Raw genomic sequence first — 20,425 nt, 5'->3', positions numbered from 1 at the left:
CATGAATTTTCCCATCTTAAAAGTGATGCAATAGTAACGCAATGAACTTGTAAATCTGCCCCATGCACATTACGAGCAAAACAAGTACACAACTCATTCAATTCATTATTGATCACAATTAGACAGTGTTGCTTCACAATTCACAATGAACTTCAATAAATACTTTGTGCCTATTTAAATGGAAGACGAGATTGTCGACAATACAAAACTTAGTGGCATATTTACAAAGACGGAGTTAAAATTATCATCGCTTTAACGCCTGCAAACTACAACAAAACACCGAAAATGGACTTCAAAATCCTTTGTTATCTTACCAGAAGATTTTATCAATATTGCTGTTTCTTATACAAAACTGAGAGCCACCCCCCAGGGCTATACAATAAATGGTTCTGGGGGCTTCTAGGCCACCCCTGCAAAATTAGAAGCGTGGGAACTTCAACGACCCCCCTCAAGCCCCGGAAACCACCACCCCCGGGGATTTGTGTATTATGGGAGGCAGACTGCGTGGCCCTCCGCCTGGAGACCTCGAGGATCCTGGGGACCGCCACGCCCCAGGGCCGGCTCCTGCAGTGTCCTGGGGTGCCTATCCCCGAGACACTGCTGTTTGCTATTAGAAGGCGAGAGTCTCGCGGCTTTCGCCCTCCCATAGCAAACTTAGGGGCCGATTAGGATCGCGGTTTTTCCGCATCCTCCGTGCCGGCAGAAGCCACCGCCGGCCTGGAGGATGTGGGAAAACCGCTGGGGAGGCACAAAAGACCCACCGCCAAATTAGGATGGCGGTGGGTCTCAAAATCGGTCCGCAGCTTTTCCGCCGCGGTCGCCTTCCGACCACGGCGGAAAAGCTCTAACATGGATTCTCCGCCGTGGAAAGGCATACGGTGAATTCTTTGGGGGCCCGTAGCGGGCACCCAGGGTGAGTGGGGGGGGTGGGGGTGCACATGGGGGTACCTATGGTACCCCCCTGCATTTGCATGCACAAAGCGGCAGGCACCGCGCGGTGCCTGCCGCTTTGTGCATGCAAATGCTAAGCATGCATATTTAACCTTGCAGCGGGTGCTGCTTCAAGCAGCACCCGCCGCAATGGAAAATATTGAGGATGTGACCGCCAGACTGGCGGTCACATCCTAATTGCACTGGAGGGACCGCCGCTGCCCCTGCGGACGGTCCCTCCTCCTCTAGGGTGGCGGACGGACGCAGGTCCGTCCGCCATCCTAATGAGCCCCTTAGTTTGGATTTTGAAAGACAGAGCAGTGAAATCTGTTCACTTTCAAAATACAAACCAGATTGTTTTTCCACATGCAAGTTAGCTGCTTCCCATGTGGAAAAGCAATGCCAGCTCCCGAAAGCCGGCGGGACCTTCGGGGCATTGTGGCTCCCCCCACGGTCCCCAACATTTTTTATAAGACCCGGGGGATAGGGTCCCCGGGGATATTAAAAATTACTGATGGGAGCTATTTCTTTACTGTAAAATTAGTAGTCGCGCGCCCAGCAGCGCTCAGTGTGGCCCCCTGGTCTGCACGCGCTGGATGGACGACTCATAATCTGTAGGGTGCGCAACTCCAGCGCCTTTGGTGCACAACTTTACGCGTTTGGGAGCCGGCATTGCTTTTCCACATGGGGAGCTACTAACATGCAGTTCCCCATGTGAAAAAGCAATCTGATTTAGATTTTGAAAGAGAGAACAGATTTCCTTGCTATGGGAGGGTGGGATGGACACCCCGTGACACTGCAGGAGCTGGCCCTCCCACAATACATAAAGCCCGGTGAGTGGTGGTCCCCGAGGCTTTGGGGACCTTGCAGGCCCCCAACCATTTTTTTTGTAGCCCGGGGGGGTAACGTAGCCCTCGAGTGCAACAGGAGGGAGGCCAAGCAGTCCCCCTCCCACAATACATAAAGCCCTGGGGGGTGGTGGTCCCTGTGGCTTTGGGGACCTTGCACCCCTCTACCACTATTTTTTTTTTAGCCCCGGGGAGTGACGATCCCCGGGGCTGTGGGCCCCCTCTGGGCCCCCCATAACATTTAATAATTTTGCCCCTGGTATTTAGCCTCCCCGGGGGCTAAAATAAAAAAAAGCTCAGTTTTATTTTTTTCATTTTACGGCAGAGTCTGCACACCCTACACGCACCTGCTGGGTCTTTTTAAAAAAAAAAAAATTGTGGGCCCTGGGGGTTCTTCTGGGACCCCCTAAAGAGGTCTAAAGGGTAAAATTATTTCTACCCTGTCCCCTTTCTACGTTTTGTACACATATTCCACTGACTTCCTCAGCCTCGCTTCTACCGAGGCACAAAATGGCTGCCAACAGTTCCTGGTTTTGAATGTTGACAACCACTTGACAGCCAATTAGCATTCAGCGCGTGATCGGAAGGGTGCACTTATGGTACGATGCCAATCCGCGCAGACTCCACAGATCCACCGTGCCCATAGATATATAAATGAATTTAACTGTAATTTTCTCAGTAACTACTGAACAGATTGATACCATTTTAAGCGAAAGGCACAAGTCTGAACTGAGGACTACCTCTCTGCCAAATTTGGCGTAATTCCGTTCGGGCTGTAGCTGTGGCTAAAGGTCCTATGGGAAATTGCATGGGGAAAACACGTTTTGGGCCCTCCCTTTTTCTCAGCCGCTGCTTGACAAATCACCCCGAAACTTTCAGTAAAGGAGCGGAACTGAGCTGGCCAAATGTTTGGAAAATTTTGCAAAGATTCATCAATCGGCGCCAAAGTTATTGGCAATAGAATGTTGCGGATTTCCTATTGATAATAGGTCCTAACTATAACTACCTACTGCCGACCGCTAGTAGGATATATATACTTGGGCGTTACAAGTACTGAACAAGTTGGAAAACTCCATAATCTCTCATGCACCTATGAGTTAATGAGATGAATGTTTTACTCTCCACTGGGGGGAAATTTTAACTTTCCAATTTTCAAGGAGACGTTGAATTACCCACTTGGGAATGAAACCTTTGATATGTAACTTTAGCATAAACGCTGCATTGATATGAAGTACAATGTATAACACTGTGCCTTTAATTGAATTTGCATAAATTAAGTTGCAGTAGGAATTATTATTTAGAAAAGAAGCATTTGGAAATGTAAATGCCGAATTTAAAAATAACGTGCTGAAATGTTATCAAGATATACAACATGTGTATACATTTCGAATCCACTTCAGTGATAGTCTCTCTTCACTTTGTAACATTGTTATCACGTGGTTATAAAAAAGAAAGCAACGAGTATACAGGCACTCGTGAACAAGGGAGTGTTCCTGAAACGCGTTGAGTGCTACTTGCCAAAAGACCCGAGTGAAATAAACGGAGGTTTGTTGCAGCCAAATTCGTGTCCGTGATTGCTGTCTTATTGGAGTTATAGATGGCTGTGGTGCATTTGTTTGAGGCTGCCTGCCTCATCACGGACCGCCGCCATGGAGTGGCTGGGAAAGGAACGGTGAGCTGCTAGCTCACAAATTTGACTTTATATATATATACTACAGGACCCAGAATGCTTTGCCCCGAGATGGGCGTGGGATGTGTTAAAACCGTGGGTGTGTCCTTTTGCATCAGTCGAGCCTCTGAGGAAGAAGCAATCTGCTTTGAAACGCGTAAGGCTTTTCGACATGCTGTAATCCCTACAGCGTTGGGAGATGTTTGTTCCTAATAAAGGATTGTGACACCAACCTTTGCGAGTGCGTTTCCAAGAAAGGGACACCTGGAGCTGGAATATATATATATATATATATATATATATATATATATATATATATATATATATATATATATATATATATATATAAATATATATATATATATATATATATATTTATATATATATATATATATATATAAATATATATATATATATATATATATATATATATATATGCCATATGAAACTGCTCCCAGTTGAAGACACCACACGCAGCGTTGAGTGTACCCTTTATTGTTCAGAAGGCAGCAGCGGGTCGGAAAGAGTCCGCACAGCAAAACTGTACACCATCTCTGCCATACACGTTTCGGAACTGAATCCCTTTTTCACTGGCCGGTGGATTAGGTCCTGCCCTCCTGGGCGTGTGCTCGCTAAGCACTCTGGCTCTTGTAGTTCTTTCAGCTAAATTTTGCCAACAGTGGGCCGCTGTTCCATGCCCTCCACGTTTTTACTCCCGTTGGGTCGCTGCGAGGACCAAAACCTTTCCGCTGCTTAGTGACGCCAAAACCGAACAGGTACGTTGCTCCGTTTTCTCGTGCCAAAAGCTTCAGCACACGCACCCACTTGACAAGCAGTGGGGTTGTCTTCGTGGTCAGAGCCGACCACAATATATGCTTATGAAACTGCTCCCAGTTGAAGACACCACACACAGCGTTAAGTTTACCCTTTATTGTTAAGAAGGCAGCAGCGGGTCGGAAAGAGTCCGCACAGCAAAACTGTACACCATCTCTGCCATACGCATTTCGGAACTGAATCCCTTTTTCACTGGCTGGCGTTTGTGGGGGAATGGAGCAGCTTGAGCTTTATATATACATATATACATATATATACTTATATATCAAGTACCAGTCCAAACTTTCGTTTCAAAGAAGGCACTGACACCGTAAATCAATCCAAAGTAAGATGCTTTATTCCGCTTTACAGCCCAGACACTTTTCCGCGGTATCCAAACGCCTTGCTCTCTACATCTGGCTACCACCTAAATCATTGTTTTGTACTAAGACATTTTGACAGGTTACAACTGGTTCAGGTTGTCATGACAACCCTGTCCCGACACTTCAAACAACATAGAAGAGTTCTGTATGTAGTTGAACTCCATGCAAAAACACCTTCTATGGGTTGCCTTTATGCATTGTACATGAATTAGACTAAATGTTACATTCACATTTGCCCACTCTGTGGTACGCAATATTGGTTATAAATACTGAATTTGTTCACAAATTATAATAAATGTAAATAAAAAACAAAAAACACTCTGAGATAATGTGAATTAAAGGCAATTCACAACAGTATCTTAGTCAGTTCAATCATTAGTCAGACGCCCTGTAATTTGGTTAAAGCTAAACTCACAGACCTGCTTAGTGAGTTAAATTCTGTCCCAGTGGGTGCATTGATCATTGATTTCAAGTTATATATTGTCTTAAAATATGGCAATGGGTGTTGCCATGTGTGATGGGTGATATATGACACAGCATGTGTGGCGGTATCGCTAATCTCTTAAAACAAATTGATGTGAGTTTAATCAACTCCCAGAGGATGTAGCCACCACCCTGTCCCATGTTTGCAGTCGATTTAGCTTAACAATGGTTATTGCAATGTAACTATGTACATAGGGTTCTGTTGACCAAGACTTTTGTTTGTGTTGTGAATTGCTATGTGTTTAAAGTGTTGTTTGAAAGCTAAGTAAGTGCTTTGTGTAAAGTGACAAATAAGATTTTTTTTAATAAAAGTAGGTCAATTTCAGATGTTTACGGAGTGGTTAAGGAAATCGGGACAAGCCGCTCTGGACTAGAGCTGCAAATTAAGCGCCTCATCCGCGTTTAACCCATTAGGAAACTTTGAGTCAAGCAGGATTATGTTTCTTGATTCCAGGCGTCTTAATGCCAGTAGTCGATTCCCACCCCTGATGTTCTTGGGTATGCTGTCAATTACAAAATACGTCAAATCCTGTGTGTTCACTGTGTGATGCGAGTTTATGTGTCTGGCCACAGGGTATGCCTGGTCGCCATTAGCTATTGCCCTAAGGTGTTGCAAAATTCTCACATGTGCCTGGTGGATGGTGCTGCCCACATATCATTTCCCACATGTGCATACAAGTACATAGACTGCGTATTCAGTTTTGCATGAGAAGCATAAGGTGTTTGTCTCAAAGGTAGCTTAACAGAGTTGATGTTAATTCCATGCTTGTAGGCTTTACATTTGGTGCACTTTCTGAATCCCTTTAGGGCCTGAAGCCACGTGGTTCCTTTAGCGTTAGTTGGGACGTTACAAACTAACTGGCTCCTCATCGATTTGGCCTTTCTAAAGGTGACTGAAGGAGATTTGTTGCAGAGAGGACCTAGGATCGGGTCATTGCGTACTAGAGGCCAGTGCCAGTTTAGGATCTCTTACGCAGGTTGGTATGGTACGTGTTGTAGCCTGTAATGAGTCTCGGGGTGTTTTTTGTGGTTTTGTCCTTGGTGTTATTTTGACTATTCTGTTCTGGAAACAAGAGATCCTTCCTGTTCTTTTCCCCACATTTTCTCTCTGTTTTGTCTAGTGTCCTCTTACTATAACCCCTATTTCTTAATCCTGAAAAGAGGTTTTCCTTTGCATCTTTTAAATCTTTCTTTGTGCAACAATTACGTGTCATTCTAAGGCACTCTACATATGGTATCGACTCCTTTAGTTTGGTAGGGTGAAAACTCTGGGCATGTAGTATTGCATTCCCCGCTGTGGGCTACCTGTATGTCCGTGTCTGGATTTTATTGTCTGCTATGAAGAGTTCCAAATCTAGAAATTGAATTGATGTAGTGTTTGTGGTGCAAGTGAAACTGAGGTTCAAGGCGTTCTCATTAATCTCTGATGCAAAGGTTTTTGCACTCTCACTTGACCCTTTCCATAGAATAAAAATATCATCTATGAACCTTTTGTAAACTACCACATTGTTTGTCATTTGCTGTTGATGTTTGACCCCCAATACCTGCTCCTCCCACCAGCCCATATGCAAATTAGCATAGCTGGGGGAGAAGCAAGTACCCATAGCTGAACCTCGCGTTTGTTTGTAATGTAGCCTGTTGAAGATAAATGTGTTATTTTTAAGACACCATTCGGTCATCTCTAGTAACATACAGGTGTGTTGGTGTAAGGATATCGGTCTTCTGCCTAAATAGTGTTGCAGAGCTCTTAGCCCATCATTGTGTCTGGTACTAGTGTACAATGATTGCACATCAAGGGTCATAAAAAGATATCCTTCGCTCCAATCAAAATCATATATTTTGCTCAGAAAGTCCCCACTGTCTCTTATGAAAGCTGGTAATTCACGCACTAGAGGTTGGAATAAGTGGTCAATGAAAATATTTGTATTTTCGAACAGGCTCCCAATGGCCAAAATTATTGGTCTCCCGGGAGGCTGTTCTGCGTTCTTGTGCACCTTAGGTATCAAGTATAGTTGGGGGGTTCTGGGATAGTCATTTTTGAGAAAGTCAAACTCTGGCTTGCTATATATATATTTATCTTATTTATGTATATAAGATGTGCCCCAATGGGGCTCTTTGGATTGTTCCGAAAGAATTGAAATCCTCATAGGAAGAATTGGGTAATGTGGGAGTACCTCCCGCATGTATAAAATCTATAGGGGATCCTCTGTATCTCCGCATTGAGGAGTTTACAGAATTATGTGAATTTCACTTATGTGGCACTTGCCTGATATGTCAATATTGAACGTTCATTGAATATTGCAGAATATTATGTTATTAATTACTGTTTCTTTGAAGTCTAATTTCATGGAACTTGGTATACTTCTGTAGAAATTGGGTCCATCAAATGTTTCTATGCACAAGGGTACACTACAAAATGGCCGACGCATTTACCATCAAAATGTACTAGGTCTAGATGATGTTTAACAGTCACCTCTTTGCTGTTTAGTCATGCTTGTTTGTTTGAAACTTTATTTAAAAAGCCATGATGTCAGTGTTGGTTAACGTGTGATCAAGGCAACTTTATTGCCGAAACGCGTAACGTTTACTAAGGAATAAAATCTGTTTATCCATACTCCTGAGTGCGTGCATTGCCTATCAGCAATTTTGGAACTTCAATTAAAAATTCGGCGGGGGGTCTGCCGACCAGCGCGCCACCTGATGATGGGAGACGATCTCGGAAGGACCCTTACTTGGAATGAGATCCCGTACGGAGCGGCATCTACGAGTGGATTCCCGTCCTCACCTATACATAAACCAAGCTGCTGTTCGCGTGCTACTCAAAGTTGGACACCTTCGAGCATTGATTTATACGCGGCCGTCCAGCCGCGGAGTATGCACCACCCCGGTACCCTGGGGGTCACGAAAGTGAAGCAGCAGTCGTACTTGGAATCGAGGACGGGCCCACTTGTGGAGTCCATACAGGACTTGATTGTGTGCTTCCCGGACCACACTTCCCAGAATGCACAGTCTCATTTGATCCTCCCATCGGTGGGTGTGCTATATATAAAATGTGGAAGTGGGTCGGCGGTTGCGCACACCGCTTCCGTTAAAGCCCCTGAAGAGAAGCATATGGAGCTTTGAAACGCGTCGGGCAGATCCCGTACGGAGCGGCATCTACGAGTGGATTCCCGTCCTCACCTATACATAAACCAAGCTGCTGTTCGCGTGCTACTCAAAGGTGGACACCTTCGAGCATTGATATATACATATATATACATACATATATATATATATATATATATATATATATATATATATATATATACATATATATATATATACATATAAATATATATATATATTTGTGGAAGTGGAGACACATAGGGTGATTGGTGCCGCCAAAGACTGTACTTTGGTTAGGGTCCCGGGTGATTGTGAAAAGGACATTACCTGTGGTGTCCGGATTGTTTCACAAGGCATCAAAATCAAGCGCAGCATCCACTGGAGGATTTTAAAAGGTTACAGCGCACTACATGACCCAGCATGCCCCAAGAGTACGGAGTACTTAAGGCAACTATCGTGTGGTGTTCCTGTTTCGTACCTTGCAGCTGCGGAGCCTCACCCCTCACGAAGGTCACAGAGATGACCGAAATGCATTGGAAAAGAACTTGCCGTTTTGAATAATAAAGCCTTACAAACCGGGAGGAGTAGTGGCTCATTTCTTTCTTTTGAAGAGAGGTTTGTCGGATATATCAGGTGGCTTGGTCCAGCCCCAGAGACACGCACCGCCCATAAAGAGCGCCATTAATCACCCGAAAATGGACCGACTTTGTGGAAGTGGAGACACATAGGGTGATTGGTGCCGCCAAAGACTGTACTTTGGTTAGGGTCCCGGGTGATTGTGAAAAGGACATTACCTGTGGTTTCCGGATTGTTTCACGAGGCATCAAAATCAAGCGCAGCATCCACTGGAGTATTTTAAAAGGTTACAGCGCACTACATGACCCAGCATGCCCCAAGAGTACGGAGTACTTAAGGCAACTATCGTGTGGTGTTCCTGTTTCGTACCTTGCAGCTGCGGAGCCTCACCCCTGACGAAGGTCACAGAGATGACTGAAATGCATTGGAAAAGAACTTGCCGTTTTGAATAATAAAGCCTTACAAACCGGGAGGAGTAGCGGCTCATTTCTTTCTTTTGAAGAGAGGTTTGTCGGATATATCAGGTGGCTTGGTCCAGCCCCAGAGACACGCACCGCCCATAAAGAGCGCCATTAATCACCCGAAAATGGACCGACTTTGTGGAAGTGGAGACACATAGGGTGATTGGTGCCGCCAAAGACTGTACTTTGGTTAGGGTCCCGGGGGATTGTGAAAAGGACATTACCTGTGGTTTCCGGATTGTTTCACGAGGCATCAAAATCAAGCGCAGCATCCACTGGAGGATTTTAAAAGGTTACAGCGCACTACATGACCCAGCATGCCCCAAGAGTACGGAGTACTTAAGGCAACTATCATGTGGTGTTCCTGTTTCGTACCTTGCAGCTGCGGAGCCTCACCCCTGACGAAGGTCACAGAGATGACCGAAATGCATTGGAAAAGAACTTGCCATTTTGAATAATAAAGCCTTACAAACCGGGAGGAGTAGCGGCTCATTTCTTTCTTTTGAAGAGAGGTTTGTCGGATATATCAGGTGGCTTGGTCCAGCCCCAGAGACACGCACCGCCCATAAAGAGCGCCATTAATCACCCGAAAATGGACCGACTTTGTGGAAGTGGAGACACATAGGGTGATTGGTGCCGCCAAAGGATGTACTTTGGTTAGGGTCCCGGGTGATTGTGAAAAGGACATTACCTGTGGTTTCCGGATTGTTTCACGAGGCATCAAAATCAAGCGCAGCATCCACTGGAGGATTTTAAAAGGTTACAGCGCACTACATGACCCAGCATGCCCCAAGAGTACGGAGTACTTAAGGCAACTATCGTGTGGTGTTCCTGTTTCGTACCTTGCAGCTGCAGAGCCTCACCCCTGACGAAGGTCACAGAGATGACCGAAATGCATTGGAAAAGAACTTGCCGTTTTGAATAATAAAGCCTTACAAACCGGGAGGAGTAGCGGCTCATTTCTTTATTTTGAAGAGAGGTTTGTCGGATATATATATATATGTATATATATATTACCTACTGGCGTTCGCCAGTAGGTAGTTATAGTCAGGACCGAGTTTCCATAGGAAATCCGCAACATTCTTTTGGGAATAACTTTGGCGTTGATGGACGGAATTGGCTGAATTTCTCCAGGAAAATGGCCAGCTCCGCTCCGCTCCTTCCCTGAAAGTACGGGGGGGATTCGTGAAGCGGTGGCCGAGATAAAAGGGGGGTCCCAAAACGTGTTTTCCCCATGTTAATTTCCATAGGGCGGTTGGACTTACTTTTAGCCCGAACGGCTGAATGGATTTCCACCAAACTTGGCAAAATTGTAGGGACTGGTAGCCCGATGTGCCTTTGCTATGTCTCAAGATATGTGCTCCAGTGGATTTTGAGTAATTTAGGTTCAAAAAAATATATATATCTATAAGCGTGCCCCGGTACGCGCACCGGGGCGCGTACCAGCGCGTTACGCGAGTTCGCGAGCGGAAAGCTGATTGGCTTTCGGGTGTCTGTGAACATTCCAAACAGTCCGGAGCGGCCGCCATCTTGTGTCTCGGTAGGATCGAGACACAAGAGGTGGCAAAAACAAAGGGGGAAATGACCAAAAGGGGGCAGGGTAGACCCCCCCTGAGCCCCTAGGTTTGATGTGGGGGCCATAAAAGGGCCCCGCGGGAAAAAAAAAAAATCGATATCCACGGGGGGAGCGCCCGGTACGCGCACCGGGGAGCGTACCGGGGAGCGTACCCTGGAGAAAAAAGAATGACAGTTTTTAAAAAATGTAGCATTTTTTTTATAAATTGGAGGTAATTCTAAAAAGAACTGTTTTTTTATTCCTTTTGTTGTTTTATATTTTTTTATTGTTTTTTTGAACATTTTTTACTTTTTTTGGCTTTTATGAACAATTTTATATTTTTTTGTATTTTTTATGGGGACAAACAAATAATTGTAATTGGCTCAACTGGAGCAAAAAAAAATCAGGAAAAAATTAAGGCTTCTTTTTGCACTTGTGGTTGTCTCCAGCACGGTTGATCAATTTGATGCTTTGTTCTCCATAGGAAATTGTAGTCCCGCAATATATACAAACTATTTTAAAATCTCCAAACTGGGTTTGGATGTTAGGGACCATCTCCCTTGCCTCGGGACCCGATGGAGTGGGTTGTTTGCTCTTGGAGGTGCTGGGAGAAGATTGGGGAGGGTTTCTGGTCAGTTCTCTGACCTCTACCTCTGAATAGTTGTTTGGATGCCTGCGTTGCATGTGGCGAATCATGGTATTATTGCCAAAAGAATATTTTTTGGCAGGGTTCCCCCTGGAAAGTACAGTGCCACAGATCAGATATGTCACTTTTGGCGCATTGACTTTCTTTAGGCCCCTTGGGATTTTAAAAACTCCCACACAATGTGCTCTTTCGGTTTATAGGGGGATTATCTTCAGGCAGGAACTGCCTCTCCTCCTCCTCCTCCTCCTCCACCTCCTCCTCTTCTTCTTCACCACCACTATGGTGTTGTGGTGGTCCTTGTGGTGGTGGTGGTGGTGGTGCAGATGCTCCTGCTGCTGCTGCTACTGTAGCCATTTCTCAATGAATAGAAACAGGTCTTCCTCAGTCAAAGAACAAAGTAAGAATGAGGAAAAAAGGTGGGGGCTTTCATCATTTGGGAAACAAAACTATTCTGAACCAATGAAAAGTGTTATTTTCAGGTCACATGACCCGACGCGCTTACGCTACACGGCCGAGGGCGCGCATCGGGGCGCGCCCCGGGGCGCGTAGCGTACCGCGTCGGGGGACGCCCGGGGGCGCTTACGTTGCGTGATCGTATGCGCTTGGGCACTTCCGGGTGCACTTACGCCGTGCTTCATAAGACGCATCACGCGGGTACGTGATACGTCACGATGATGTTTTCGTTTGCGGCAATAGCGCTTATGGGACGCTCACCGGTATGCGCACCGGGGCGCGCCGCAACTACGCTTACCGGTGCGCTCCAGGGCAAAAAAAAAAACATTTTTAAAAAAAGGAAAAATATACATAAAAAAATAGTATCACATAAATATACAATATAAAATTCATTATAAAAATATTATATTTCATAGCTATAGAGATTTGCTATTAAAAAACATTTGAAATTCACTGAAAAAAACATAGGTTTGAGGCCCTATATATAGTCAGGAATTAGCATTTACAAAACCTATGAAATTCACTGAAAAAAACATAGGTTTCACACCAGTTATAGTTAGGAATTAGCATTTGAAAAACCTATTAAATTCACTGAAAAAACCATAGGTTTGACACCAGTTATAGTTAGCTGGAAATTTTACTGACATAAAACCATTGAAATTCCCACGTTATAGTTAGTTGGACTCACTATAACTTGCGCGCCTGCAATGCACTGCTGATGACGTCACATATTACATCACTCATGACATGGTCAGTGACATCACTCATGACATCACTGATGACACCATTCTTGTGATAGAGTGACAGACCTCCTTTCAGTGTAATGTAACCCTTGAAACACATATTCAAAAATAGAAACTACAATTTTCAAAAAAATGGAGATACCCATACCAGTTACAACAACCAATTCAGTAATTCCACCATCTATATACACATCCACTCATTCTCCAACAGTTCTATATAGTCACTCATACATATGCTCACTCATCATATGTAGTGATACACCTATACATCCTGTTACACACCGACAGTCATCCAAAAGTTACTCACACACATATTCACACATGCAAATGAAATATTGAACATCCATTTATTTGCATATACAGCTATACACACACTACCACTTTACTTCTAAGGAAACTTACACATACTTACTCTCTTAAACAATCACTTATAGAAACACATACTAATTTAAACAGGAACTCTTACAATCTCTCACTCTCACATATACTCACTTATATACATCAATAATCACATATACCAGATTAAAACATATGTAGTACTGATAAAGACACTAGTGAGACAGTCATTCACTCACTAACACACACATATACACACTCATCCACCCATACAGTCCTGCACATATGCTGTCTTCAAAACACATACAAACAGTGAGTCAGTCATTGATGCAAATATGTGTTAAGTAATACCCCCACCAAACAATACAGACCTTTACATATACATATATAAAACATATTTATTTTTCAGAAAGACACACATTCACTGGATGGTGTCATCAGTGATGTCATGAGTGATGTCACTGACCATGTCATGAGTGATGTAATATGTGACGTCATCAGCAGTGCATTGTAGGCGTGCAAGTTATAGTGAGTCCAACTAACTATAACGTGGGAATTTCAATGGTTTTATGTCAGTAAAGTTTCCAGCTAACTATAACTGGTGTCAAACCTATGTTTTTTTCAGTGAATATATATATATATATATATAATATATATATATATATATATATATATATATATATATATATGTATATATATATATATATCCAAACAGTCAGGTTGCCCCAAAAGAAGACGCCGCTCACGGGAGGTTAAAACCTTTAATTGAGGACTGCAGTGTAGCCGTATCTCCCTCCAAATCACCATCAGCAGCCCAACGCGTTTCAAACACAGAGTGTCCTTGTTCACGGGCATAGGAATAAGAGCGAAGGCAAAGAAATTAAGAGGAACACCAGTTAATATAGAGCCAAGCCGAGGAACGGGAGGTAGCCGTGTTGTTGGACATTGAAACAATAGTGTTTGCAGGGTCTTGGGCTCCTATCAACCCACTGGGGTAAGATGTGGAACAATGTTAAGGGCACGGCGGCACCCACTGGGGAAAACTATGAGGAACTACAAATACAAGCATGCAAAGTTGCACACACCCACTGGAGCGGGACTTGGCTCGTTATATACATAACCTACTGGCGGTTGCCAGTAGATAGTTATAGTTAGGACCTGCCACGCGGGCCCCTTCCCGTAAAAAAAATAAAAAATATATATTTGAGGGTCAGGCCCTGGGGGATGGAGTCCTCAGGGCCCCAAAAAAGTAAAAAGAATGAGGGCCACACAGCCCCCCTTTCCATTTTTTTTTATTTATTTTTTTTAAAAGACGCGATTGTCCCTAGGCCCCACCCCCTCACAAAAACACCCTCTGCAAACGCGCCCTGTGGCGCGTTTTAAATTTGGGAAATAATTCCCCTTCAATACTGAGGGTCCCTGGGGGCCAACTAATTATCTAACTTAAAATGCACCACAGGGTGTGCTTGCAGACATATCATCTTAGGTCATGCCTCCTTCCTACACCACTGTGCAAATGCGTTTTAAGTTGGGAATTAATTCTCTTTCAATACTGAGGGTCCTTGAGTGCCAAATATGCCAACAGGCATCTCCAGTATGCGCCAGGGAGCTGCGTTGCAGACAGGTGTTCAGAGGCCACTCCCCTTTTTACACCTCTCTGTAACGCAGCCCTGTGGCGCTTACTGGAGGTACCTAGTGGGCTAGTTTGACCCTAGGGACCCTTAGGATTGAAGGGGACTTAATCTCTCAACTCAGAACGGTGACAGGGCGCATTTACACAGTGGTGAAGGGAGGGGAGGGGCCTGACGTGATGTGTGCAAACACACCCTGTGGCGCGTTTTAAGTTGGGCAAAAAAATCCACTTCAAACCTGAGGGACCATGGGGGCCAAGTAGCCCACCAGGTGCTTCCAGGAAGCACCACTGTGCTGCGTTGCAGAGAGGTGGTGCAGGCCGTGCCCCTTTTTACATCTTTCTGCTACGCAGCTCTGTGGCGCTTACTGGATGTACTACAAATTCCTATTTACTCACCTGTTATCAGGAGAGACCTCAGTGCTGCATCTTTGAACCCAGTACTGATCCTGAAAAGTTATTCTAACCATACTTACCAGTAACTTGAATTTCCTTCAATAGGCTAACATTGACTGGTTTCACTTGGAAATCCTTCTAAGTGTGGAGTTTTGGAACTTTTAAATATTCACCTAAAATTATCCGAACAACGAATTCCGATTTACTCACCTGTTATCAGGAGAAAACCCAGTGCTGCATCTTTTAGCCCAGCACTGACCCTGAAAAGTAATTCTAACCACACTTACCAGTAACTTGTATTTCCTTCTAGAGGAATCCATTGTCTGGTTTTCACCAGAAAAGTTTCAGTGTCTATTTTCACAAACTACAAATATTCCTAAAAAATCGCCAGTATGACTTAAACGCATTCGTTCAACTGTTTACATGAGATGCACCAGTGCTGGATCCAGGAGTAAGAAAAAGTAACTATAACACTACTTACCTGCTAAGGGAATTTCCTTCCATAGGGTAACATTGACTGGTTTCACTTGAAAATTCTTCTAAGTGAGGAATTTTGGAACTTTAAAATATTCACCTAAAATCATCTGAACAACAAATTACGATTTACTCACCTGTTATTAGGAGAGACCTCACTGCTGCATCTGTGAGCCCAGTACTGATCCTGAAAAGTCATTCTAACCATACTTACCAGTAACTTGAATTTCCTTCCATAGGCTAACATTGACTGGTTTCACTTGGAAATTCTTCTAAGTGCGGAGTTTTTGGAACTTTTAAATATTCACCTAAAATCATCCGAAAAACGAATTCCGATTTACTCACCTGTTATCAGGAGAGAACTCGGTGCTGCATCTTTTAGCCCAGCACTGACCCTGAAAATGAATTCTAACCATACATACAAGTAACTTGTATTTCCTTCCATAGAAATCCATTGTCTGGTTTTCACCAGAAAAGTTTCGAAGTGTCTATTTTCACAAACTACAAATATTCCTTAAAAATCGCCTGTGTGACTTAAATGCATTATTTCAACTGTTTACAGGAGATGCACCAGTGCTGGATCCAGGATCCACCGCTGAGTAAGAAAAAGTAACGACAACACTACTTACTTGCTAAGTGAATTTCCTCCCATAGGATAACATTGGGGATTCTATGTGAAAAAGTTTCAAAGTGTCAACTTTTAAAATACAATAATATTCCTTATAAATCACTACTGTAACCAAAACGATTTTACTCAACTGTTTACAGGAGCTGCCCCAGGACTGAATCCAGGATCCAGTACTGTCGTTAGAAAAGTAATCCATAAAGTAACTAATTGCATTGAACTAGAAATTCCCATTCAGCTCAATGTTGCATTGTGTTTGAAATTGTGTTGCCCATTGCAACAACTGTAACTACTGTACTTAAAACTCTATTGCCTATTTGTAAAGTATTTAAACTGCAGTAATTCATTCTGAGAAAGTATATTTTGTAATGTAATGTATAATGTAATTATAATGTAGTTTAAAAAATAAAATATCTAAAAATAAATAGTTTAAAAAAAATTAGTAAATCAGTATCAAAAAAATAAATATAAGAATTAATACATTTAAACATTATCTTTTACAAAACCTTTGAAATTCACTGAAAAAACCATAGGTTTCAGACATGTTATAGTTAGGAATTAGCATTTAAAAAACCTTTGAAATTCACTGAAAAACCATAGGTTTCAGACATGTTATAGTTAGGAATTAGAATTTAAAAAACCTTAGAAATTCACTGAAAAAACATAGGGCCTCATTTATGAGGCTGTGCGTCACTTTTACGCCGCCGGTGCATGACTTTTTGTGACGCACCAGTGGCGTAAAAATGCGCCTTGTTGCGCCATATTTACAAAGTGACGCATCTGGGTGGATGCGTCACTTTGTAAACCCCTGCGCCACATTATACCTGCGCCGGTAAAATGTATGCAAGGGGGCGTATTGACGCAAGGAAGGGTCGTAGAAATGACGCAGTGAAATCTATGAGATTTCACTGCGTCACTTTTAGGACGCCGTTGCGTCAAAATCTTGCGACTGCCTCACAGCAGGCGTAAGACTGACGCAGGCCCTTTCATATGGGGCTTGCCCCATGTGAAAGGACACATTGCTGGAGTTGCGTCACTTTTGTGACACACTCCAGCAATGCGTCACTTTTGAGCTTACAGATACGTCAGAAATACTGACGTATCTGTAACTCCTTGCGACATGATGCGTCATACATTAAATATGACGTATCAGGAATGTCGCAAGGAGTGCGCACTGAGAAGTGATGCATCGCTGCTTTCACGCAGCGATGAGTCATTTCTCATAAATGAGGCCCATAGGTTTTAGGAATGTTATAGTTAGTTGGACATTTCACTCGTACAAAACCATTGAAATTCCCCCGTTATAGTTAGTTGTACTAACTATAACTCGCGCGCCCGCAACCCACTGCTGATGATGTCACATATTTCATCATTCATGACATGGTCATTGACATCACTGATGAAATCACTGATGACATCTCAAATGACATCACTGATGACATCACTGGTGCCACAATCCAGTGAATGCGGTTTGGTTCGATATTTAAATAAGTATTATATATATATACTAGCAGCCCATCCCGACGTTGTCCGGGTATGAATTGCTGCCGGCTAGTAGTATATTGTTTTGTAGGATTTCGTTTTGATAGCATTTCCTATCTGTGTCAGGCCTGTGAAACGCTCCGATTCACAGTGCACTGCTGATGCACTTAAGAGTGCGCGTTCAGTAGTGTGTGAACTCGAGTTTCCCTACTTTATTTTTCCTTGCAATATTATACAGCGCGAACTCGACAACATGGCATGAGCACAATTTACATTACAGAAGAACACATTAATTTGTGGTAGGCACGGGGAGACAAAGCGATTTGCCTGAAATCACAGGATGTTGAGCTGATGCCGAGATTCGAACGTAGCTCCCCAGCTCTAAAGTTCCCAATTCTAGAACTTGTGGCGGGAGGTGTGTCTAAAAGTGTATGTCGGTGCTGGCCATCAATGAGAGAGACCTGTGCATTTTTCAAATGGGTGGTGAAACAATATGAGTATGTTGCTGGAGATGTGGGCCGCCGTGCCAGCAATGTACTTACCGGGGGAGGGTAAACACCCATTATTCCGCAACTTTCTTTCCGCATACCATCAATACGCATACTTTCATTACAAAAGTACCATGACTCCGCAATGCCATTATAACGCATGGCATTACATTTTATATGCTTTTACCACGCATACATTTACAAAGAAATTCGTTGTAAATGCATGAATGGTAAAAGCATGTTTTTTTTAATGTTTGGATAAGGTAAGTATGGGTATAGGAGTATATATTTTGGGATACTGGGGTATATGTTTTGGGGTGTTTGGATATTTTAAGGGTTCAGATATAGTTTTGGGTTATGGGTAAGGGTGGGCGTAGTGGGCGTAGTGGGGCTCCGCGGAGCTACGCGGAGAGGGCGAGAAGCTACGCCCACTCCCGCACTCCGCGTAGCCCCACTACGCACCTCCCTCCCGCTCTCCCCCGCATACATTATTTAAGCAATTAGCCTTATTAAAACAATATTAAAGCACCTACCTTGTCCGGAGCTCGTCCGGGGCTCCCTCTTGAATAGCGTCCTTTTCCTGGATACCAATGCGCATGCGTGGGCGGCCGCGCATGCGCATTGGTATCCAGGAAAAGGACGCTATTCAAGAGCGAGCCCCGGACGAGCCCCGGACAAGGTAAGTGCTTTAATATTGTTTTAATAAGGCTAATTGCTCAAATAATGTATCTAGGGGAGGGCGGGAGGGAGGCGGGTGGCGGCCGACTCGGCTACGCACACGGAGTGGGCGTAGTGTTGCCGGCTACGCTGTCTACGCAAAATGCAACACTACGCCTACTCCGTGGGCGTAGCCGAATCGGGCGCCCAGGGTTAGTTATGGGGTACAGGGGTAGTTTTAGGGTTTAGGGATAGGTATGGGTTTTGGGGTACATGGGTATTTTTAGGGTTCAGGGCTAGGTTTGGGTTTTGGGGTATAGGGGTATTTTTAGGGTTCAGGGGTAGGTTAGGGTTTTGGGGTACAGGGGTATTTTAAGGGTTCAGGGCTAGGTTTGGGTTTTGAGGTACAGGGGTATTTTTAGGGTTCAGGGCTAGGTTTGGGTTTTGGGGTACAGGGGTATTTTTAGGGTTCAGGGCTAGGTTTGGGTTTTGGGGTACAGGGGTATTTTAGGCTTCAGGGGTAGGTTTGCGTTTTGGGGTACAGGGTTATTTTTAGGGTTCAGGGCTAGGTTTTAGATTTGGGGTACGGGGTATTTTTAGGGTTCAGGGGTAGGTTTGAGTTTTGGGGTACAGGGGTATTTTAAGGGTTCAGGGCTAGGTTTGGGTTTTGGGGTACAGGGGTATTTTAGGGTTCAGGGGTAGGTTTGGGTTTTGGGGTACAGTGGTATTTTTAGGGCTCAGGGCTAGGTTTGGCTTTTGGGGTACAGGGGTATTTTTAGGGTTCAGGGGTAGGTTTGGGTTTTGAGGTACAGGGGTATTCATAGGGTTCAGGGCTAGGTTTGGGTTTTGGGGTACAGGGGTATTTTTAGGATTTAAGGATAGGTTTGGGTTATGGGGTACAGGGTATATTTATAGGGTTAAGATGGGTTAGTGTTTAAGGGTGTTGGGGTATTTTAAGGAGTAAGGGTGGGTTATTATTATGGGGTGCAGGGGTATTTAAAGGGAGCAGGGTGGGATTAGCACATGATATGAGACATGGCATGAAGGGCGGAACGTACCACACGCCCCAGCATTTGTCACGCCCCCAGCACACGCCCACAGCACAATGCAGACACACCCATAAGGGACTACTTTGCTGAAATGGTTCTTTTACCTTTTAAATGTATATGATGGGCGTCTGCATAGCCTATGTCCTTCTGCTGCAACTGCCCTTTCCAACGCTGTATTGGGTGTTGTGATTGGTGCTGTGGTTCCTGAGATTACCCGCCTCAAAGGTTTGGGCTCTCTCTTTATTATATTAGTATGGATAGCAATCTGCCCTTAAGACTGAGTGGATGTATAAGTGTCTGAATGGAGGATTTAGTAGCAATATGATTGACTGTCTAAGTGATGAATTTAAAGTGCCTCACTAAATATATGGGATAATGATTAAACTGTGTGAATACCTGTATCACTCTATCTCTTGTTGTGTAAACTACTACGTAGGTTGGTTATTAGCTATGTGAAAGTCTATATTAGTTATTAATTAGTTAAATGAGTATTTGTATGGGATAGTGAATGAATGTGTGTGTGGTTGGGTGGGAGGATAATTAATATAATATATATATATATATTACTGACTGGCCAGTAGGTAGTTATAGTTAGGACCGAGTTACCATAGGAAAATCGCAAC

This window comes from Lissotriton helveticus, chromosome 10, assembly GCF_964261635.1.
Source record: "Lissotriton helveticus chromosome 10, aLisHel1.1, whole genome shotgun sequence".
Classification (NCBI taxonomy): Eukaryota; Metazoa; Chordata; class Amphibia; order Caudata; family Salamandridae; genus Lissotriton; species Lissotriton helveticus.
The sequence above is the reverse complement of the archived record's forward strand: the minus strand, read 5'-3'. Positions refer to the sequence as shown.